At 35.1% G+C, this 24,834-nt stretch overlaps 1 long non-coding RNA gene across 6 annotated transcripts in view; it reads right to left on the reverse strand.

The window, feature by feature from the left end:
* LOC108446586 overlaps window positions 1–20,180 on the reverse strand; it is a 41,720-nt gene extending 21,540 nt beyond the window's left edge. For 4 of the 6 annotated variants that reach the window (XR_001861808.1, XR_001861805.1, XR_001861807.1 and 1 more), the window contains exons 1-4: window positions 20,132–20,180; window positions 18,550–18,729; window positions 12,445–12,651; window positions 4,895–5,125 (exon numbers count right to left, since the gene is read on the reverse strand). This is a non-coding gene — a long non-coding RNA (uncharacterized LOC108446586). The remainder of the gene's footprint in view (window positions 1–4,894; window positions 5,126–12,444; window positions 12,652–18,549; window positions 18,730–20,131) is intronic. The other 2 variants (XR_001861806.1, XR_001861809.1) reach the window with 2 other exon arrangements.
* Between the last annotated feature and the right edge of the window lie 4,654 nt (window positions 20,181–24,834).

Below are 24,834 nucleotides of genomic sequence, written 5' to 3' on the forward strand. Positions count from 1 at the left end.
AATGTTTTGTTTTACTGATACTCTTATTTAAAAATTTTAGTTTCTGTATAAAAGGAACCTATTTATACAAAAAAAAAATGTAAAGGGTTGAAGTAAGATGAGATGAAACTCAAAATTCCTGTTTATAAGAAACTTAATCCCCACTGGAAGATCCAGTCCACACAATTAATGGAGTGTAAGAAGTTTTATATCTCCTCCCAAATAGGCAACTGGTTAGATAAATTGCCCTGCAGACATCACTGTCTGTCCTGTTTAAAGAATTAGATAATTACCTTTCATACAGATATCTGTGTAAGACACCCAAATTTTGTTACGTAGTTCTGGAAAGTGATCCCTCTGTTAATCTTCAAGATTTTAAAGAGGAAAAAATGATATCTATTTTATATTGATGATTAATGAAAATTTCAGTTTAATTTGAAAGTCTTATCTACACTATATAATTAGTCATATGACATATAAGTCCCTGATAGGGTATATTTGGGGTAGGAAGAAAAAAAAGAAGACAAAAAAAAAAAAGGTGTTCCAATTTTTCAGAATTTCTCTAAATGCTTATACAAGCACACATATTTGTTCAGTTCTTTGGAACTGCCCCTTTTAATCTGCACTTAGGGTACTCAATAGCTCTGGTTTTTTGGTGTTTTTTTCCCAATCTCAAATACACATTTCATGAAAAGCCCCTCTGAGCTCGTAGAACTTACAGAGGAACAGGTTGTTTCCATGTACGAGGAAGCATCACAGAATTGTGTATTATTTTCTCAGTACTCCGTTCAAAATGTTTAGATAGGTAATATTCACAAAACCTGACACACACCAAATTATCAGCTTGAATTTATCCTCAGTTCTTTTTTATAGAATAGTATTTAAATGCAACACTGAATGGCAAGCAAATACCAACATATACGATATACACTTCAAGTATCAAATCACTTTGTATGAGTTAAAAACCAAAAGTAGATTTTAAAATGAGTTTAGGAAAATTGGAGCTGTTACAATTCTTCTATAATTAAGGACATGATTATAGGGCTTTATTCTTTTCATTGTTATGTTATGTTTTTCTCAGACATTGCATTTTATTGTTACTGTAATAATATAAAAATGATAGGTTTATTTATTTGTCATATTGCCAGGCTGTTTTCAAATAATTATTTTTATAATAAATGTTGATTTCTTATTACGTTATATACATTTTAATGACACCATAAAGCTTCATTTTCATGGTATAATGAATTACAAATTGAGAAACATGTCATCATCCCATATTGTAAAAGTATTTGTTGATTTGCTATGTATCATTAAAAAATATAACTGTATTCATAGCTCTATGCACAAAGAATTTTGTTGTCAAAGCCACAAAATCCATTTGGGTATTTGGAATATGCTAAAGTTTTGAAAATTCCTACAAATCTGCCTAGATGAGCAAATTTCTTTTAATTTAAGAATATTTGTATGAAACAAACTGAAGTAACTATCATATTTTGGTGTGAAAGGAATCTTGAAACAAACAAAAAATGTATAAGAGAACACATAGACAAAATAACCATACTCTCAGTGCAAATGAGAATTTCGACATTAATTAAAATGGACACAGGGACCAGAACAATGTCTAGAAAATTATAGATGATAACAAGCTCATTATGAGTGTTGAAATGTTTCCATTTTCTGGATGTGCAGACTGTCTCTCAGCCCTGACCAAAACTGTGACAGAGTAAATTTTTTTCTACTCTCTTCTTCCTCCAAGGAAAGAAGTTATTTCTGTTCTAGCCTACTTCATGGTTGCTACTATTTCCTTATTAACTCCAGCATGCAGGTTTATGAAGAAAACCATACAGCCTGATCTCTTCTCATTCCTCCACTCTGTTTCTCTGTGTACTCAATATGAGTTAATGGGATGAATATAATAGATTTGAACTGACATATTCAGATCAAGAACTGTTGCCTTTTGGGATATTTAGTGAGTATTTTACTGTGTCTTTATTCCCAGTACATTTGTGCTGTCCAAGTGAAAAATTAATTTAAACTTGAGATCAGAACTTTAGACCCCTGAGGTATTGATGTACCCAGTTGCAGATTTTTTTTCCTGATTTTCACTGGAATAATTCCGAGGTTTATACCAATATCAACCTGGTACCAGACTTGGTCTTACTACTCCATGGACCAGCGATTAGACATAATCCCCTTTTTTCCTCTCCTTTTATGTTTAATTCCATAATATTCTAAACAGAGTAGGTGAAAATACCCCAGATTCACATCAAAACAATTGGTAGAATTTGACCCTATTTTCTGCATGTTGTTTAAGCACTTTCTTCTTAACATTAGTATTTCAAAGTCTGAGCAAACTTACTTCATGTCTTGAATATGACGTGAGCCTTCCCAACCCCTACTGGTAGGATACACATTTCTGTTTATAAAACAACTGTTATTAAATTGTCACTTGATGGACAGAAAATAACACTATTAGAAAAATATTTTCTATAGCTTTGCTTTGAAATCATCATAATGCTTGTCAATAAATAAATCTATTTTTATGACCTTTAACCAGTCATCTTCTATGCAGAAACTCCAATACTTTTATGTAATCATATGGTACCCTGTGAGGATTCATGATCAGAGAACTTCTCTTGCCTTTGAAGTCTTTCATGTTGATCTGACATTAGTCACTGATCACACATTAGTGTTGAGGGCTGCATCTGCATTTGCACTAGAAGTAATAACAAATTCTTATATTTACCTTTAAGGTTATCAGCTGTGCTACATTCTCATTCCTCAGGTTTGCTTATTTGTTAATAAAATATTTCCAGCTGCACCAAAAATACATTCTGAATAATCATTGGAAAGAGAACACCTTAAATTCCTAACAGCAGTTTTATTAGAGAAGGGCTATATATAGACTGGATCTCATCTCTTTAATGTCCTAAGTGCAGCTGTGATTCTTAGCTTCAGTGATAGACCTGCAAGCTTGCTGGATAAGAGAATTTGTCTCCTAACATTTTTTTTTTTTTGCTTGTTCTGGGGTTTTGTTACCTATCAAGAAATAATAGGAAATACAGAGTTTTTCTCTATAGTTCTATTCCTCATTGCAAAGCTCTGATTGAACTGTACAGTGTTTGAACACTATGATGATGATACAAAATCAAAGCTACAGTTAGGCAAAGGTAAATAATTTTTATCAATATTAGGGATTGGTCTGGTGGTGTGGCTAAGAATATAAGTATTATGTATTTTCCATTCCATTGACTAAAGAGAAAATTGAAGGGGACTATGGAAGGATTTCTTTAATTATATTTTCCCCTGCTGGTTACTCTCACTGTTCTTCAGAGAGTGGCCCTCTCCATGAATAAAACTGATCTGACATGCTTTTGTCTGCATTATCACTGCTAAGTCTTTCTAGCGTTACAGGAATCATTCTTCATGTCCAAGGAACCATATGAAATTAGATGCTTTGAAGACAGGGCTATGGAGAGAAAATTTAGATTTAAATTTTCCAAAGTGAAAATTTAACACAGCCTTCAGGATTCATTGGCTAGTTCTACATTAGCAGGTAATTACCTCCTAATGTTACAACAGGAGTGAATAAACTGAAACTCTGTCCTTACAGCACAGTCTGTGTGGTCTTCTGTTTTACTTCAGGATAGTTTAGTTCTGTCTCCTACTTAATATTTCTGTTTTACATGTGATACAAAGCCATAAAAAGTAAAGGAATTCTGCAGCCCTGACCACATTATCAGCTGTCACACTGACCTTTTTCTGTGTCAGGCAAATGGTAGAAGCATATCATAGCCCACACCAACATGGCACAAAGAAAAATCTCGTAAGTGGAAATGGAGTTAGTTCCTGCTTGTGTTTTTGCCTGTTTCTATTCTGTGTCCAATTTACATACCAGCATGAAGTTGTCTTGGGAATATGGAATGAATAGCAGCAATGAGTGTAATACCCTTTTTGTAGTCACTGTTGTAGGCTTTCTTCTTTCAGTTCATGGCACTGTGAGCTACTACTACTTCATTATCATGGCTTAACATTTCGAAAAATCACACCTGTGTTAAAAAGAAAGTGCCTCTCTCTGCCTTGCTCTTGTCAAGTCTTGCAAGACTGAACTAGTACAGATCAGTGGCCTGACAATTTTATGATCACCAAATCCACTATCTTGAGCAACATAATGGTCAAGACTTTGGATGCCATTCTTCAAAACTTCTTGTTTGGATAACATAGATAACACCAAGAAAAAATTACAGGCTTTTAGTGACAGGCTTTTAAACAATGTGGTACCCATCTATTGAATTATCTACTGATAAATTTGTGGATAATGTCAATGTGGTTAATTACACATTCCTATCTCAATTTTGTGGGGATTTTACTACTTTCTCTGAAAAGATCGTGACAATAATTCACCATATTTGGTTCTGGCTGGTTCACTGGGAAATGTTGCCTACTCACATCACTCACAGATGTTGTATCTGAGCAAGAAAAAGATAAACCTTAATAGAGTGGTGTGTACCTTTGGTTGTATAAATATAAGGTAGTTAGGACTATATGACAAATTTAGGGGCAGGGGTGGGGATATGAGGGTGGAGCAGGATACTCCAAGTGCCTTCAAGAATATTGTGCTTTCTATAAGAAATACAATTCCCACACTAATGGTAATCTCTTAATTTTTGTTTGGTTTCTTCCATAAGAGTACATACACACAAATCCTAAAAAAAAAAAAAAAAAATTAAAGAAATAAAAATCTCTTGTTCCGAGCATTCTCAGGTAAAGTGCTTGAGGTCTTAGAAGTTAGCAGGGTAACTCTGATTTCAAACCAAGTGAAAATAGATCATTCAATGAAACAATGCATCATTAGAAATCATAGTGTGTCTGCAAATATGGCAAAACATGCCTCCCTCCTCTCCCTCCTCACCTGATCACAAAGAATTTCACAACTCACAGCCGAGCCTTTGCCTGCAGACTGTCTACTAAAGCAAGAGATGAAAACCTTCACCTGCTGTCTTTCCTGCAAGCCATTAGCCACCTGAGCCTGAAGTGGCTGCTTAAAATTTCATGAAGAGAAATCCATGACCCAGTCAAGTCCCAGGAGCAGGTTTTCTCTGGCACTGCTTGCTCTCAATAGCCCACCAAGGGCTGAAGTATCCTGTGAATGATGAAAAAAGAACAAGGGAGGAGGAAGGGGAGCATTACAAACAGCAAACATTAGCTCTACCACTAACTGCTCTGTACCCTGAATCAAAATACCCTCTCTCCTGCTTGTCATTCTAGTTTGTAGGCTGAGAATCAAAAGGCCAAATGACAGAAAAGCATCCCATTTGTGGCCCTTTGATCATATCATCAGCTCATAACCCACTGCTTTTGAAAAAGACATGGAACCGTGTGCATAGGTCTTTAGAGGACTCTGGTGAGTGCAGTTTTATGGCTTGCTTAGTACCGGGGCTGAATTAGATTCACACAGGACATAGGCTGGGCAGGTGTTTTTTGACACACCTAAATGCCAGGCAGAAGACTCCCTCACAGCTCAGAGCCTCAGAACAGCTTTTAAAGACAAAACAGCCTTTATGATTCAGTGCTATGTGTCATCTCTCTGCAATTCTGACACTAGGGCTGTCATTCCTCCCTCCCACTGCACATGTAACAATGACAGGTACAGAAGAACACCACAATTTCTTTTCAGGCTGAAAACTAGAATCCTCACACTGGGGGTTCCTGATACAATCTGTGGCAGGGAGCAAGTAGGAAAGGTTGATGTGCTTTTGTCTGCAGTGAGAAATGAGAAGAACAAAGCAGTGCCAGATAGGCTCCTAAACTTCCCCAGATGGAAATCCGAAGGTCTCAGGTGTGAGCATGCAGTCAGACAGCAGTGGTGGTGGGGCCCTCCACCACGAAGTTCAGTTCAAGAGCTTGTAATCAATGAACGTCTTCTGCATTTCACCCAAATTGTGGTGGTGCTACTGAGCCTTCATAAACAGGGTCTTCATCTTCTGAGATGAATTGAGGCATTGTTTGCCTACTCTTGCTGCCCACAGGCAGTTAGATATTTCCAAAAGGTTATTATACTGATGCATAAATTTTGGTGCTGTCATTTCCTTAGGAATGAGCTCTGTCATCTCCTCAGGAACCCATCTGGGATCTTGTCGAATCTTTGCACAAGACAGCAATAATAAAGGGGTAATAATAAAATCGAGTGAGACAAAATATGTAAGATATCACTGAACTACAAATGCATGAAAAAGACAGAAATTAACTTGAGTGAAAGGAAGTGTGAATGAATGAATAAGGTTCATTAGTTAAAGGGTTGAGAGGTAGTGGGCAATAGTACATGTGACAGTACTTATACTTCTAATAGGACATATTTGTGTTGAAGAAACTCATGATAGTGTGGAGCAGCTGGCTCAGATCCTTATAAATCACTGCTGCACATTTGGTAACTGACTGGAATGGAGAACTCAGTTAACTTCCCTCCAAAAGGACTCTTGTCTGCACTTGCTAATATTCTCAGTATGTTTCAAACAAATACACCTTTTGTGGTAAGACTTGGGAATTCACTTCAGAAGTATTAGGATGATCTGAACCAAAATGTTGATATTCTGTTTAAATCTGCCAAATATCCTGTATAGAAATCAGCAGGCAGTGAAGTGGCATTTTCAGTAGTTACAATATAGAAGGAAGGCCAGAGAATTGCAGGTGTTTATGGAGAGGTGGGATGGAAAAGACAGTTTACCCCTTTACTGAGGAGTGAAGATAAAACTTTAGAGCTGATGTCTAAAAGAGCTGATATGAACTAAACTTCACTGATGCTGCTGCTGAGATGGTGATATGACGTTGAAAGATATATTGGCATATTAAAATTTCTTTGAAATGTTTTACTTTTAGTGTCATTAAGACATATGGCATGCATAATTTTAATACATCTTTGTGTCAGATGATCCCCTTTTTTCAATTTTAATTTTTGCAATGTTATTCTGAGCTAAAAATTCAGAATTGCCTTTTCTAGACTGTTTCCAAATATCACAAACATGCAATAGCATCCTGTCCTTTAATACTACTACATCTAACAGTACAATGGTTTTATTATTGCTCTGTGCCCAAACAACAACTTGTTTCTTTTGCAGCTCTCAGGCAGACAAAACAAAACAAAACAAGTCTTTGAGGATGAAAAACATACTTAAAGAAAATGTACCCATTTGTCTCAGCACAACATGCTGAAAAGGCAGAGGGTAAGAAAACAATAAGAAATACATAAACCAAAGACAAGCAAATAAAATCACAAGTAATACTATTTGGATGCTTTTCCTGACATAATAGGTTTTATTGTTGAAAGAAACAATGTATCTGCAAAAATCTGCCACAAATGATTCACCAGCTAATAAAGTCTGGATTGAGAGTTCAATGTTCACTATGAATCATTTAGTTAAGACCTGCTACTCTCATATTCTTTTTTCAGCTCTTTAAAAAAACACACTGACATCCCCCCATTACTTCCTCAAATTCTTTTTTCATTTCATTTGGATATCCAAAGAACTATTCTCTTGTACCATAGCTACAGTGAGAATAAATACTTTTTACCCATGTCTTTGCCCTAATTCTGTCTTTTATAAATGCTTTAGAAATGGAGATGTAAGCATTACTTTTCCATTTCTCCTGCTCTTCTTTCTTTGCTTTTTTTCCAAGATACAGGCAGCTGCAGTCCAAGCAGTGTATTCACAAAAGATGACTCACAAAATAACTGGCCTTCATCTTTGTGTTTGACTATATATTGAGAACATAATGGAATGTGAGATGGAATTTAAATTGGCAAAACTAGCTCTGTTATTTTGTTGGTAAAATTATTCAGATAAGCTGACATAACACTCAGTTCTTTGGGATCACAGGCAACAACTTTCTTCCAAAAAATGCAGAATGTGAATTGTTGGGTTCCTCTTATCTTCATTACAGCTTTTTACCTTTTCCCTTAAAAGGGTGTTTTTTCCAGCTTTCAGATCACAAATGGCTTCAGAGAGATCTAGTGTGATCATTAAGGACTGTATTCAGCAAATGTCAGCCTTACACAGCTTTATCTGTAGGGCCTCTGCAGGCTCTCACAGCATGACAGCTTTAAAGCTGAAAAGTCTCAGTGCACCATCCCAGTGAAACTCAGGCACCATCTTCCCTTCTGACTAAACTGAAGCACAGAGGCACTCCTGAGTTATATTTAATTCAGGACAACTCTGTTCTCAGGAATAAGACCCATTCTGTTTTCTGCTACCTAGTAACATACCTCTGCACTTTCTGTCGGACACACAAGGCCTAAGCTTCAGTCGCCATCACTTATATATAAATTCAGCAGTAAGGTGGTATGATAGGTGGACCATATTTGCTCCCCAGTCCTCCAAAAAATTGCTTAGGTAAGGCTTATTGGCCAAAGCAGCACTCAGAGGTTCAACATTCAACCAAGAAATCTTGATTCTGATTGTTCTTCAATTGTAATTTACTTGTTACATTAAAATGTTCCTTTATGAATTGGTGTGTGTCTATTTGCAATAGTAACAATCAAACAAAACCATAAGGACCATAAGATGGATATTTTTACATCCACTGCACAAAGAATCTGAAGCACTTTGTGTCCTGTACATTAAGTATAGTGGAAGTTAAGTGAGCTATATTGAAAAATTTTGGTCTTCAGAAAACTTCATTCAACTTTTGTTGGCATGTTTTATTAACCTTTGTTAGCAAGTGAGATATACAACTTATTTGCTGGAGATGGTTCTGGATATAAAAATAGTCATATGTTCAAGACTCATCTTTGTTCTGTACCAGCCTCAGAGGATGAAGAATAATGAAAGAAGATAGGGTACTTTCTGGCTTTACAAAGCATTTCAGGTTGTAAAGTTCTTAACAGCTTTAGAGCAGCAATGGCAAATTGTTTATTTTTGTTTTGAGTAAAGCTCAAGTTCTTACAAATCCTTTTTTAAAAGAGGTCATGTGGCTGTGCAGATGGTCCAGACAACAGAAACAGATATTAAATAATTATTCAGACAACTTAGAAATACTTTGTTCTTTAAGACTGGCAGCTGTAACATACAAAATAATTGCTTTAATTTTTTTTTTTAATATTTTTACTGGAAAGCTATAGACATTACGTAATTGCCTAAAATCATTCCTCTATGGTTTAAAAATTACTCCTGCTTGGTTTCATATACAAGAACCTGAGAGGTATAGATATAAAGGAGTGTACATCTATGTGTAGCTGTAGATGTTCTCTTAGAACATTATTGCATGAATGACACTGAATCACAGTAACACTACGCAGACTCGTGTCTGTGTTTTGTCCATAGGGAACACTGAGACATCTGCACTATATTACAGAGCTGGAAAGCTGGTCTATACTTTTATCAGTCTGGGTGAACTAACTTTTAAGGAAAGACAAGGCTCCAGCAGTAATCTTGTTAGGCTATTCAATCAGTGGTGAAGCAGATGTGTCTTCATTAGGAAAGGTCCCATCTCCTCTCATGTCTTGTACGCTATGTGGAAGAGAAGTAATCTGGTTTATCTTTCCAGCAGAAATTAAAAAAAAAAAAAAAAAAAAGTTGATATCCTTGTTTCTGTTTTCTTGCTTGTTTTAATCATCCTTCTAGAACACAAGAAACAAATAACAAAACTGGATGGCATACACCTGATTTTCAAAGTGAAGTATACTGATGGTGGAAAAACATTAGGAGATCTGGAAAACCAAAGAAAAATTAGAAGAAATTATGAGACTGAGGATGGGCTGGGTTGTCTCAGCAGACATGGAAAGTATACAGAGGTTTTGTATAGGAGAAAAATGGAGTCATCTCATTACATTTCAGGTAAGTTTGAATGTCAGGCCTCCAGTGTAGCTGCCAGACTTCTTCAGCAGAATGTAGAAAAATCTGTTGGAAGACTGAAAAACCTCTCTAGGTTATCTGATACTAAAATGTTGATAGATATTGCCTATTCTGGCCATCTTCTAGCTTATTAAAATTGAAAGACTTCCTTGAGAAGAGTTAAGTAGATGTAGTCCTTTCTTCAACAAAAAGTAAACTTTTTGTTTAGAGATGAGCTGTGTCTTTGCTTGGGTTTATAAGTAGAGACAGAAGGTATACATATAAAATTACAGAAAGTAAGTACTTTGCCCCGGGCAAGTGGAAGACATTCAACCTAGTGAAGGTTACAGGTACACCGGATCAGCCCAGGAACAGTGCCTTGTACTTGAATTACTACGGATATACTTTTGCTGGCTAATGTGCCTCAAGCTGTCATCATGAGTGCCCTCACTGTGGCCCATAACAATGGCTGGGTTTAGATCAATATTTTGTGTGGTCCTTTTAAGGATGACACTTGACTCCCTCATTGCAGTAATGCTAACTAAACTGTCAGACAAATATTGCTGTTCATCCTCACTCCTACGCAACTTAACCTCTAAAATGACAATTTAGAGGTACCGAGATTCTTTTGGAACAAACAAGATACAATAAAGTAAATTTTAGCTCTCTGAGTCACAAACTGGCTCCTTCATGTTTGTTGCTAGACATTGTCTCTTATTCAGGGCTTGATAACTAAAGAGTTTGTCCTTTTATTAATATCCCTTTTTTCCCTCCTCAGAACCCCTAAAACATTCAAATGTGAGAATTATTTAATTGTTGACTGTTCTGTTTCTTTAATTAATCTCTTATCAAACTGTTTATACTTACTTAAGGCCCATCAATGGCTGCCTGTTGTCTTTTAATGATTGAATGAGGTGCATGCTCTGTGCCTTCTTTGTACACTTTCTCATTAATAGACACACATCTCTAGTAACAATTATGTCTATCTTCTGCTTCCACTGCAATTATCTTCTTTTATGTCTGTTCTGTAAAAGGTACTTAAGTGCTCCGACCTCTTAATCTTACTTATCCCTGTGCAAAGAGGGTTTAAAAAACTGTTTACTGTAACAATTTTAAAATTTCCATAGTTAATACAGTTCATAGTTCATAACTCTCACATTTCCTTTTATTTTTCTTGGATATCCCAGGATTTTCACTTAATTTGAAGAACTAAGTTTATTTGAACTTCAGTCCTCTTTTGGACATGTCCTTTTGAAGTCATGCTATAGTGCATAAAATTAACAACTGTTTACTGGAGCAAGTAATAGAACTCGGGATTCAGAAGATAATGACTTCGTCAACATATGAGAGCCTTGCTATTTTCACAGTGGCATGATAAAATATTTCATGCATTGGCAAAACTTCAGCATGATAGAATGTTATCACATAATACTTTCATAACTGGTCCTTTGAGTAAGGGATGAGTCTTGGAATGAAGAAAATAAGAAACTGATTTAGACTACATACCTTGCAACAGTCTGTAAACACTTGGCCACTACATTTTTCTAGCTGCCAAAAAGATTCACTTTTCTACTCATCCAAATCTTCCTCTTTCTCAGATCTGAGGTCAGATATAGCTAAGACCAGTTGTGCATGAACTAATGTAAGATAAAATTCACAGATAAATATCTGAGTAAAGGAAGATGCCAAAGCCTGAAAGGAATAAGGACACATATACACAATATGTTGACCTTCATGTTTCACAAAAGGTGGATTAAACAGTCTCCTACTGAAAATTCTGGTTCTTTAAAGCCAGTTTTTATGTGCCTAATTCTCTCTATGTATTGCTTAGAGAACCTTTAAAACTGACTTGGGGCTGTGGATTCCCCTGTTTAGCAGGAAGGCTAAAAGTTAGGTTTTCCGCAACAGTCAGCATTGTGATACTTAAGTCTCTTTATGGATCCAGACTCCCAAAAACCTATGATTAAATTGGTAGGTGAAAAAATAGATGCTGACTCTACTAGAAACTGAGAATAACTGTTGAATTTCAACAGCTACATGACTGCGAAAGGCCTGAACCAATAACTATAAGCAGGTCAAATGTGAACCCTCAAGCTCTCCAGATCCATTAACTTTCAGATAATTTCTTAACATGTACACTAAAAAATGACACTTGGTTTTCATCATCTTCACGTCCCACTCATCCCTACCAACCAGAAAAAAAAAAGGAAAGGAGGTAGTTGCTGAGTATACTGTTATTTGATGAGCCCAGTGGACCCAATATAGTAAAAACATTATCTAATTCTGTTTTTCAGAAAATTAAACAAAACAAAAAAAACTAAACTAAAATAAAATAAAATAAAATTGAATTGAAATGAATTAAATTAAATTAAATTAAATTTAAAAAAATAAATAAAAGTATTTAAACTCGAGTAGATATTGAAAAAATGCATATATACCATGGTTGTAAGGAACACTGCATTTCTTTCAGAGAATGGACCTTGGTTTCTCTTACTTCATTAAACTTTTTTTCCACTAATAAGATAAAATTTCTCCATTGATTATAGCCATGTTATTCTGAGAGCTATTTTTGTTTACAAAATGAAACAATAGAAAAACAGAATGAGAAGATTCAGAAAATACACTTTCTGCTTACTCTCTGCTGGGGTCACTGCAGGTCAGGTATATCTGCAGGTCTTGAGCAGGCAGGTTGGCATAATAGGTGCAGCTCTGGGCCCTGGCCTGCTTCTCTGGTCTGGGATACCATCTGGATGAATTTGGCAGGTGTCTTTCTCTTCCTGGTTCTCTTGAGTTTGGTCAGGGGTGGATAAACTGTTTCATCTCAGTCTGTCTGTGCCATATGCTGTAGGAAACAATTGATTTCAGTCTTAGGTCAGAAGCCAAGAGAGAAAGTGAATGGAGAAGAGGGGGAAAAAACAGAGAATGGAAAGAGGCACCTAGGGAAATAAACACAGGGAAACAACCTCAGAAATGCTAAAAAGAAGTTCCTACTACAACAGTCATGGAATGAGATTTTTCAAAACATGTTGGCATTGAGCCATCTCTGAAATACCTCAAGTGCAAAGATACTGTCTAAATATTTGCAGTGACAGGGAAGCTCTTCGTCCTTTTTTAAGGTTACTTCTCTGAAGACCTTGTCATTGATTATCAATGTCTCATGTTAAAAAATATGAGAGAAAGGACCTATGCAGTGTTATGATTAAAAGTATAAACACCCCCTAATATTTATAGCATGTTCACTTTTTCATCACTTAACTCCCATTGTTTATAATTTTCAGTCTTCTCAAAGTAGTAGGGTCATTTTAATTACATCCAAACTAATATTTTCAACGTCACACTTTCGTTTTCTTCTTCCTTGGCCTTGAATTGCTAGAAATTACTGTGGTTTTTTTTTTCCCTACCAAAATCTTTCATTTGCTTGCTGATATAGACACTGTTTAAAAATACCACATTCATTCTGTTTCAGTTGAAACAAGAAATTTCCTCTTTTTTCCATTAAATAAAACCCCTGACTTCCTATATAGGACTACTTCAACCCATTTATGTTTGCTACCAAGAAACTGAGAGGTAAGACTAGAGTGAGCATTTTATTAGCAGTCACAACCCCCAGTCGTAGCCACTGTGTAGGCAGCCCGAAAGCACGCCGTCTCATATATGGTCTCCCAGGAAGAGCAAAGTCTGCTGCAAGGCAAGGACTGTAGCCACGAAAGAACAGAGCAGACAAATCATAGCACAGACTACCACATTCCCCTGCTCACTTTAGCTTACATGGCTCATTAGCATGGGGGAAAAAAAAGAGCCTACTTTTCATTTCCCTGTGAAAGTAATAAATCAAGCTAGAAAAAAAGTAAGGCACTATTATACAATATACAATGTTTCTCATCATACCTGAATTTAAATGAGACCAGTTACCCAAGAGTGTTATGTTTCATAAAAGAGAAACAGGATCCTTGAACACCATGCCCACAACATGGGGATGTAATAACACTGACAGTAATAACACTGAAACAACATTATGATTGGTGGTCTCAATTGCTCCTTAAAGATTTGAATAGTTCATTAGAAAAGAAGAACTTCCATTACTTATAATCTAGAGACCATCATGTACTTTAACATTTTTGCTTCCAGCAATAAGCTTTCTCTTTCCAAAAACTTCCGTTTTGTTTATATTTGATTTCTTTACCTCTCGGCTTTTTAATGCAGACGATTTTCTCAGCAGGGGACATTCACAATATTGATTCTATTGATGTAGGTGATACACATATACATGCATAATCCTCTGAATATAACCACCTATCTTTCCTCTTGTTTACCAGCTTATGACCATGCTGAAAGCAAGTGGTGGACAACTACTGCACTTGCATGTGGCAAAAAAATCTTCACTTATTTTGCCACACGTTGACATTTAAATCTCCGCTGCAGGAAAAATTTCTGAATCCAAAATATTCTTACAATTTTAGTTGTAAGAATATTTAAGTTCTCTATCATCTGAGTAAATATTTCTGACTTGTCTGTGTCATTTATGCCATTTCAGGTAATTGTAGTTAGGTTACAAGGAACAAAATAATTCATTTAAGAATTATAATTTGTTACCTGCAACCATCAGTAGATCTTGCTGTGGGATGGCTCTACCTTGTATTTATTTTTGGAAAAGAGATAACCATGTATATTGTCTTGTAAGAGGCCTATTTAGAGTAGTAATTTTAGGTCTGTGATCACCACATTACTATGCTAGACAGGCCATGTATAAGCTGGTTTTAACAGATAATTGAATATAGATTGAAAAGAGCTATTATGGTCCAGTCAACTGATATTTTCTAGAAGAAGGCTAACCATTTGATTCAGATTAGACCTCTCATTCCCTCTCCCTTTAAAAGAAGTCAAAACTATATTTGGAAAAGCACTACAGAACTGCTGGCACTCCATTAGATTATTTTCTAAGAATATTATTCTAAAAAAATAATTAACATAAAAAACTTCAGGTACAGACTCACAGCACTATTTCTCTGATAGCAATTCCAGCTGAAAACATACCTTGGCCTTTTCCTATTGATTCAACCCCCTTCTAATTATCCCAGTATAGCAACTTATGGTCCCAGGTTGGGTGGACAAAAATCTACAAAATAAAATATTCTTCCTCTTGAGAGGAGTAGGATTAGCCTATTCAGATAGTCTATGGAATCAGATCAGGAAAAAATTTACATTGCAAAAAAATATTCAGATTTATTTACCATTCAGAGGTAGCATTCCAATAACATTAATTTTTAGAAAATTATGTGTATACACAAAGTCAGAACTTTAAAAGAAATACATTTAGGTTACCTGGTAAATTTTAGCCTCCAGTTGGAGGTCAGGGACTTATCAAAATATTATATAAAAAATTTCTTACAATTCTTTCAACAGTTGTACTGAGAAAAACTCTTTTTCAGCATTTATAAGTTGCAATACTGAACCATAAGGAAAAATCTTGGCAAAATATTCTCAGGACACAGAGGACAGATACATCCTTCTCAATTTATTAGGACAGAGAAAACTCACATTGAGAGCAGGACACGGTAATTAACACATATTCAGGTATAGTGTGTATCTCTGTAGATCCAAAAGCAGAGCTAAATATCAAAGTGAAGCCAATAATCAGAATCTATTCTTCAGTTTCTCTATTCTTCAAGGGTAGAAAATATGTCCTATATCAATACTAATTCATACGTCCCTGGATAAAGCCAAAGCTGTCTCATGCTTTACTGTTTATTTGTTAACTTGGAGCAGAAAAGTAGTTGTATCCTTTGGAACTGATTGCTGTAGCAGTGAAGTGCTGCCCACAAAGGTAATTCCTGACGCAAAAGTATAAAAACACTAATGCTTTCAGATTTCTGGCAAAACATCCCCCCTCAAATTTCTTCCAGTTAATGTCTTCACGATGCTGTGGGATTGATATGGAAACTGATGACCAGGAGCATTTGCTGCTAGATGTATCCACAGCTGATTCCTGCACATACTGCAGGAGTCATTCTGCACTATCAGAATATGTAAACAACATAAGAAGATTCAAAACGAATGAAATATATCTGTTTCTCTTATCTATCTTTCTCTCTTTTTGTAATACCCTCAAACTTGACATAATGGAGACTAACAGCAGACTATTCAGAAAGATAATTCTAAACTGCTTACTGAGCGAGCTCTCATGGAGCTCAAACACACAATTTAAGGGAAATATTGACTGGTTTTATTGGTGTGAAGGAAAGGTTACTCTTGGCAGAATATGCCATCAAAACAAATCATTCTGAAAAAAATAGCAACTATGATTTCTAGGTGTTCATTATATATTCTGATTAAAGCACCAAATTAATAATATATTCTAAAAAAATAACATGTCGATGGTCCAAAAATGTTATCGGTTTCCATTTTACCGTGTCTGAAACTTCAGAGCTGCTTTTAAAGGAATTCTACCAAGCACCTACTTATTTGTGAAGGAGGCTGTCCACTTCCAATCCCTTTCATTCATCTTTGTGAGCTGGGATCTTTCTCTGCCTCTGCTCTTTCTAAAGGGGCCACCTAGCTCACCAAATAGTTTGTGATTTAATATGGATTGATCTGTGCTAAACCTTTGAAAAATGTTCAGGTTTGTTTAAAAACCTGTGGCTTTGACAGAAAATTGTCACATACTATGTGCAACTGTGCTCATGAACAGCCACTGAAGATAGTTACCATCCATCTCTTTATCCTATTAAATACTTAATTTGCATGTACCCATCATCACTGAGTGCTTTAATCACTTGTCTACTGCATATAAGAAGGAAGAACCTCCAGCTAGTCCTAGAATAATGAAATGCTCAGGTTACCTGAGTGCTCATGATAGGGGAGAGAAAAATTTCCTCTAGAGCAGAACTTAATTCTTGCTGTCTTCTTAACATAATCTGTTGACTACCTTAGTTCCAGTCTTTCACATCTTTTTCACAGTGGACTGATTCCATAACTCTGGGTTACAAATTCCATAGCTATTTCATTCCAGTGTCTCAATGCTCTGTAAAATCCAAACCTCTCAGGATTTCCATCTTTTAACAGTTATAATAGCAATTTAAAAAAACCCAAACAATCAGAGTTTAATTGACACAGGTATCTGATATAATTAGTCAAATAAAATTTTTAAAATACAGTTTATTTGGCCAAGTCTAAATTCTATGTGTCTCATTGCCTGCATCTCTCTATGCTGCTGAGAAATGGTGTCCTAGCTTTTGTGTAAAACCATCTGGTAATTCTTAATTTTCTGCATACTCTAGTAAGCTCTACTTCACTTTTCTGACTCTAGAAGTCTCATAAACTATTCTGGGAATCCAAACACATCTTTTGTCCGGTTTCAGATCTCTCATGTCTAATTAATGCTTCTTCATTTTAACAATGAAGCACCCAATTAAATACATTAATAGAGTTACGAAGCAAGTTTCCATAAGACTCTTTACTAGTTCTCTAGAAGTATTAATTATGCTTCATGTAAATATCAGTATAAGATCAGAGTAATTTATTTCCTGCAAATGTTAATATGAAAATGCCTTTTTAACTTTTATACTGTTTGTTGTTTTATGAAACTCAGGATGTTTTTATATTGCTAGAAGATAATTAAAGAGACTAGTAGCAGTATATTTTGGGCTTTGAGGTGGCTTTTATTTTTGTGGTGTTGGAGGAGTGGGGGGATTGCTTGATTTAATTTTTGTGTTTCAAGAAGTAGAGCAGGGGAATGGATGATAACTCATGACATTTTCAACTTAATGTCAACTTTCAATCTATTTTTAAGCCTTTTCTAATTGAGAATTTGATTCTTCTGCCTTCCTCATGGGGCATGTGGGATTTCAAGACATTTAAAATAAGAACTTAGATTTTGATGTTGTTGTTGTTATTATTATTAGCCTGCAAGCTGCATGTAATTATTAATAATTCAGGAATAATTAAATTTTTAGCTTGAATTCTTGTTTTGGGTGGTAATATTTGAACTTGTAACCATGGTAATTGTTCAATACCTCCCTCCTGTTTTGAAGAACTTGATAAATATGAAAGATTATACTGGCCATCCCTAAGCCAGTCATTCAGCCTTGTAGGAGCTAGACACATTCATAAAGCATTTGTAAACTTATAAGAAGCAGGGACATTTTTAAGTGAGTGACATTTTAGAGTTAGATACAGTGATAGCTGAACCATGTGTTGTGGTTTAAACCCAGCTGGAAATTAAGCACCGCTCAGCTGCTCCCACAAACCGCTTTTCTCACCGGTGAAATGGGGAGAAAAATCAAAGTAAAAGTTGCAGGTTGAGACAAGAACAGGTTAATAATTGAAAAGAAAGTAAAATATAGTAATGATGATGATTAATAGTAATAATAATAATAATGGAAAAAGGACAGATGTACAATAAACTTTCTCAGCAGACATTGACGGATGTCAAACCCTGCTTCCTGAACCCAGACCATCTTCCCTTCTGGGTAACTGCCCCCAGTTTATATACTGGGCAGGACATTCTTAGGTGTAGAAATCCCTTTGGTCAGTTTGGGTCACCTGTCCCAGCTGTGCTCCCTCCCAGTTTCTTTTGTGTCCCTCCTCGCTGGCAGAGCATGAGACAAAGAAAAAAGTCCTTGACTTAGGACAAACGTGACAACAAACAGCCAAAACATCAGCATGTTATCAACACCGTTTTCATTCTGAATCCAAAATATAGCACTGTAACAGCTACTGAGAAGAAATTACTCTACCCTACCTGAAACCAGGACATCAGGTTTTCTCACTCATTCATTAAATAAAATCAGAAGTTTCTGGATTTAGGCTGTAATTCTGGTTTTGAATTATGAGCAGATGTGGGAGTTATGGAGTATATCTCCAGAGCACTATGGAGCTATGTGGGGTCCTGTTCTTTAAGTATATCCCAACATCCAGTCAGCTGTAAAACAATCAGATAAATATCATTGTATTAAATGACAAAAAAATATTTTTACAGGTGTTACATTGTAGGAAATTATTACCTGAAATTTTCTGCAGAAAATAATAAATGGACTGGTTGAATAAAGAAACTGGTTTTTAGTAATTCTTTTCTGGGATCTAGAAATTTGTTTTCCACTTGATAGAGCAATAAAGCAAATATTAGGGTTTTTAGAAAATTTTGATGAGTAGCACCTATGTAACGTAGAAGAGTTAGGCTGTAATATTTGCTCTTACATATGGTGAACAAAGGAGGACTGAACAGAATAAAGAGTGGAAAGAAAAGGATAAGTAAAACTGAACCCACCAAAGCACAATTTTCATGCATTTGTATGTTTTTCTTTCAGTTCATTTTCATCCATAAGGAAATGGTCTTAACATAAAACTGTGTAAAATAGCAAAAATCTCTGAAAATTGCCTATGCAGAAGGAAGGATGAAAATAAAAACAAGTATTGCAGCCTTGAACTCAGTTCAGGAGTTTGTACTGTACCGTCAAAATACGTCTTCTGAGCTTTTCCTCTGTCAATATGTTTATGCTGTTTTGTTCACCCCAAACAGATGCTCAGCAAGTCATTTGTATTACCCTGGACTCTGCCTCAAAAATATAAGATGAAGTATTCTTTCTGTTTCTTCATGTTCTTTTTTTTTTTTTTCAGAGTTACAAATAAGTAACATTTTACCATAATTTTCTTAACCCTTTAAATGACCAGAAAGAATATACTGTTTCCCTGACTTTCCCTAACTAATATACTGTTTCACTGTTTTTCTGTCCTCTTCCCTTTCGCACAAAGAAGAGGGAAACTAATGAGAGCTATTGAGTAAAGATGGCCAAGCACAAAATAAAAATAAAAGGACCCCATTTCATTTTGGATCATGCCACAGAATATGTTATTGTCATTTTACTTTATTAGCTATTTAATATAATTTACATAATTTATGTAGTTGGGCTTTTTTAATCAGACATAAATTTTAGACAACCCAGACGATCTTTTTCAGTACTGAAAATATGTCTGTTACAGTTGATTTTTCATTATCAAACAAATGGGTATCTATATTATTAGGCAATTTCTGGTCAGCATTAGAGACATGCTATTTCTCAAGAAGTATGAATCAAGCATCAGTATTTAATTCTGAATTGCATTAATTCACAGAATCACAGAATAGTCTGAGTTGGAAGGGACCCATAAGGATCATCAAGTCCAGCTCTTAAGTGAATGGCCCATAAGGTTGAACCCATGACCTTGGCATTATTAGCACCCTGCTTGAACCAACTGAGCTAATTATTTATCCTTCTCTTATTTTGCTGAGATAATTCAAGATTCCATGTTCATTTGATCAATGTATGTCTTTAATATTTACTTACCAACCTGAATTATGTTGTCATCATACAGTAACTGCAGGCTGTGCATGCTGCAAAATAAAACAAACAATATTCAAGAAGCGTGTCAAGAATTTTTTAATGTATCTAGAGATGTTCTTTGAATGTCAAGAACAATGTTGTAAAACTTTTCTTTTTCTTTATTTATTCACAGAGTTGTTTTGCAAACTCCTTTGTTCTCTCATCTTGTTCTAACATTTTTCAATTTCATCTCCAAAATCAGAATCAGTATCATACTGATATCACACACTGTGAGGCATGAATATTTAATTATGAGATAAAAATTAAGGCATATCCAAAGAAAACAGGCCAACTACAATACTTTCACAGAAAGTGGATGAAGTACTTCATAAGCAGCTGGCTGATATTTCATGATCACTTGCTCTTTTTCTTATGAGAGACCTTAAATTGCCGTGTGTCTGCTGGAAACTTCACTACAAGACAGACATTGAGGTGCTGGAGTGTGTCCAAAGAAAGGTCTAAAATGTCCTGTAAGGAGTAGCTGAGGGAGCTGGAGTTGTTTTCCCTGGTGAAGAGGTGGCTCAGGGGAGATCTTCTCACTTTCTACAGCTACCCGAAAAGAGGTTGTAGCCAGGTGACTGTTGACTTCTTCTGACAGGCAACCATCATCAGGACAAGAGAAAACATCCTCAAGCTGCACCAGGGCAATCTCAGGTTGGATATCAAGAATAATTTCTCCCCTGAAAGGGTGGTCAGGTATTCAAATGGAAGGCCCATGGGGGTGGTGGAGTCACCATTCCTGGAAGCATTCAAGAAATGACTGGATGTGGTACTCAGTGCTATGTTTTTGTTGACATGGTGGTTGGTCAAAGGTTGGAATTACTGTTCTTGGAGGTTTTTCTAACATTTATGATGATTCTATGAAATTGACGTATCAGATTGTTTTTAAATAAACTATGCAGCAATGTAATAAAAGGTAGTTTGCCAAGTATTTCCAGAATAAGGGAAAAAAACCAAAACCTGAATAAATGAGTGAAAAATCAAACTGAAATTCACTCTGTAAATTGTTTACTATGAATAGTTCACTCAAATAAGCCAATGGATGTAAGAACAATCAAAGCAAAATTTTCAACACTATGTAAAAGTGATGAGGGTTGGGGTTTTTTAGGTAATTTCTACTGGAAAAAAACATACATCTCTGTCTGTCCTAGCAGGAAAATTTATTGGTTTTATCTGATTAAGTTTATCAAGAATTTAATTTTATCTTGAGAGATTAAATGCTGTTTAGTTATGGGAAACCTCTTGTGAAATAGGTCTTCAAGAAAGTGGAGTATGAATTATCCTAAAGGATAGGACGTCCTAAACAGGTGGGCTTTTTGCAACCTCAGAGAGTATATCATTGTCTCTCATTTTGAATGCAGCTGGCTGTTCAAGAAGTAACTAGCATATATAGAAAAATCTCAAAATGTATTAGAAATTACAAAATAAAATCTGAAGTTCTATTCAGTAGCTGTTAAAATAGATGCAGTTCAATAGAAAGCAAATTTTATATTTGATTCTGAATTATAACTGAAGTTAATTTTCATAATGTGAATAATGTTTCTTTAGATGACTTCACAGTTTTATTATTTTATCTTATCAGCTCAATCAGAGTGAGTTTTTCAGGATAAGTTCATTGTAAAAATGAATGATATTAAAATCATGTTTTTTGTAATTCCATAATTAATTCTTGGAAATTTCCTTCCAGTACAATAATTTGCATCTAAAGCAAGATAATGGAACACTAAGAAAATAAAAATTAAAAAAAAAAAAAAACAAACCAAACCAAAAAAAAACCCTGATGTAACCAACAGAATATTTTTCTTATAAACTTCAGGATGTCTTAAACCCATACACTAGTCCTGAAAATTTACATACTTAGATTACCATTGCTTACATGAGTGATCTAGTCAATATCAGTGGAGTTATTAATATGTACAAAGAGCTTTACTGTAATAGTTCTCTAAATGTTGGCTTTAGCCAATAATATGTACACATTATTTTCTCTTTTCCAAAGACTCTTAAAAAACCACAAATAACAAAAAGAACCAATAAAACTTGCTTAGCAATGACATAGACTACCAGAGCTATTAGTTCTTTACCATTTATATAAAATTCCTACTGATCTTATTTTCGCCTGTTTGTTTAATATTGACTTTCTAGTTTTACAATGTATACTCCAAAATCCCTCTTTACCTTCCCATCCAAAACAGATGAATGGGATTTCCCTTTGAGCCTGTACGTCTTCACTGGTAGAGGAAATTATTGTTGGGCAATTTATTCTTACAACTAATATACAGACTTCTCAGTAACAGATATTACACCATTACACTGCATACTGTGAAAAATAGTAGCATAGTATCACCTTGCCCAGTGCTTCCTTAGCATTTTTTGTAAATTCCCAGATCAATGTGGTGTGGATAGTGATATTATCTCTTTGCAATGAGCAGGATATTCCAAAACTGCAAAGCTGCCTTTGCCTCAGTTACCTTGTCTGCACATTAATGCTAAAATGATTTTCCTAGCACCTGAAGAAGCTGAGACTGTAATTATTCAATGTTTGTAAAGTGTTATATACTTTAAATGTCAAGTATTGCTAAGGACTATAAACTATCCACAATTCAAAGTTTGATTAACAAATCTCTAAAGGTCCTATTAATTTACCTGTTTCAGTGTTACTGAATCATAAAACTGTCTTAACCATGCATCAAAAAGTGTGTTTAGAGAGTAGATTCCCAAACTGAATAGACTTTTTATCATATTGAGAAATTAGGGAAATTTGCATTTAATGTCTGGAAGTTGTCCAAATCTTCAAAAACCTAGCTATCCAGATTTATCTAATCTAGGTATAATACAGAAATAATCTGATAAAATGCCCCGAGTGGATTATAGTGTAGGAAAACAATCTATTTGCTGGTGCAAGGTCCTGTTTCCAGCATTTTATTCTAGTTTATCCCCACATTGGATATTATCCCTCTACAAAGATCTTTGCTGGTTGCCAATGCTGACTGCAGTCATTCACAGCCCGTCACCAGTCTGCTAACACAGCAATCAGTGAAAACAAGAGACAGCAATGACTTGAAAGCAATATTGATAAGAGTATAAAAATAGTATTTATCACGCATAATGGAAAATGGTAATTGCTTACAGTGGCTTTACTATAGGTCCATGATTCTGTTAGGAGTCTCACACTGCATTGCTACAATATTCAGTTTAAGATTCAAAAATATCTGTCACCTCCTCCAACAGTTTGGTGCATAATCTAGATCACTTGCTGTAGTGTAAGCACACTTTATAACGACAGAAAAATTTTTCAACAATATTTTAAAGTCACTCTGGAAAATGCCTGAAAAATGAGGAAAATACTTAAGTCTAGTTATTTGATCTAGGTTGAAAGGTCTGAAGAAATGAAAAGAGAGATAGAAAAACAATTATAGTGGGCAGACATTGCTTTTTGTGGGTATGGAAACAGAGAGAGAAGGTCCAATGAATATCTTCACTGTTTTTCTTTGATAATTAATCTAACTTTCCATAGGATTGAGGATTTCCACGGTTGTGAGCATTAACACAATTTTAAGGGGCACACAAATTAATAGATTTTTTTTTGTTGTAGTATTTGTTTCTTTAAAACCAAAAGAAACACAGCATTAAATTAAAGGACAAAAGGGCATTAGTATCTTCTCAAGAGGATAAAGTCTAGAGGCTTAGTCTATCATTCATAAGCAATTAACCTAGGGGCTAAATAATAATGATAGGAAGCATTTATGTTATTTTCAATTTCAAAATAACTGTACAATGACAGATTATCAAATTGCATTTGTGATTATTTTAACTGCAGTAATAAGCTTGGAGATAAGAGTTTTATATGGGCAAGTCTTTATTGGACACATATTACAGCATGCTAGCACTGAAAATATATCTTTTTATTATTTGAGGCTTTAATGCCATAAAATATTTGCATAATTTACATTGTTGTAGCAATGAATTCTCAAAAGATGTTTTTTTCTCTTTTTGAGCTAGACTCCTCGGTAAGACAGGATATAACTTAGTCCACGTCCTAAAAAGATGACATTCAATGAATAGTGAGAGAGGACATAGAGAAAGATATTTCATTACATTCTTTGTACATAGAATAAATGGGAAAATTGAGATTGTCCATACTTTAAAATTGTCTGCTTTAACTGTTTCTAAAGATTTAAAACAAGCACCAATATCAGATGGTAGAACTATTTATTTTAGCTTGCTGTGATCCTGGTATCTAAAGAAACAGTGTCTGGCAGCACAGAATTGCTCCCCATCAATTCGTTATGGAAATGCATATAGTTGTTGTGGTTTTGTTGTTTGGGGTTTTTTTTTGTGGTTTTAGGGTTTTTTTCAGTTTTGTGTGGTTTGCGTGGTGTAGTTGTTTTTTTTTTTTCTCAAAAGAGTCTACTCTGATTTTGTCTAGCCCACAGATTCCAAAATTAGGGATCACAACCATATACAAGATCCCAGTAGTTCAAAGTGGATCACAATCCTGTAAGAAATCTGACTGTTCACTGTAGTATGCATGTTCTTTAAAATTTAGATTCAGAGACCAAATAGTCTGTACTCACAGACAAAGAAAAGTTATGAATCATGATATTTTCTTGTTTTAGAGATAATCAAAGTGCCCAGATAGAGCTATTTAGGAGAAATTATTGTGGTTT

Source organism: Corvus brachyrhynchos, unplaced genomic scaffold, assembly GCF_000691975.1.
Source record: "Corvus brachyrhynchos isolate BGI_N302 unplaced genomic scaffold, ASM69197v1 scaffold202, whole genome shotgun sequence".
Taxonomy (NCBI): domain Eukaryota; kingdom Metazoa; phylum Chordata; class Aves; order Passeriformes; family Corvidae; genus Corvus; species Corvus brachyrhynchos.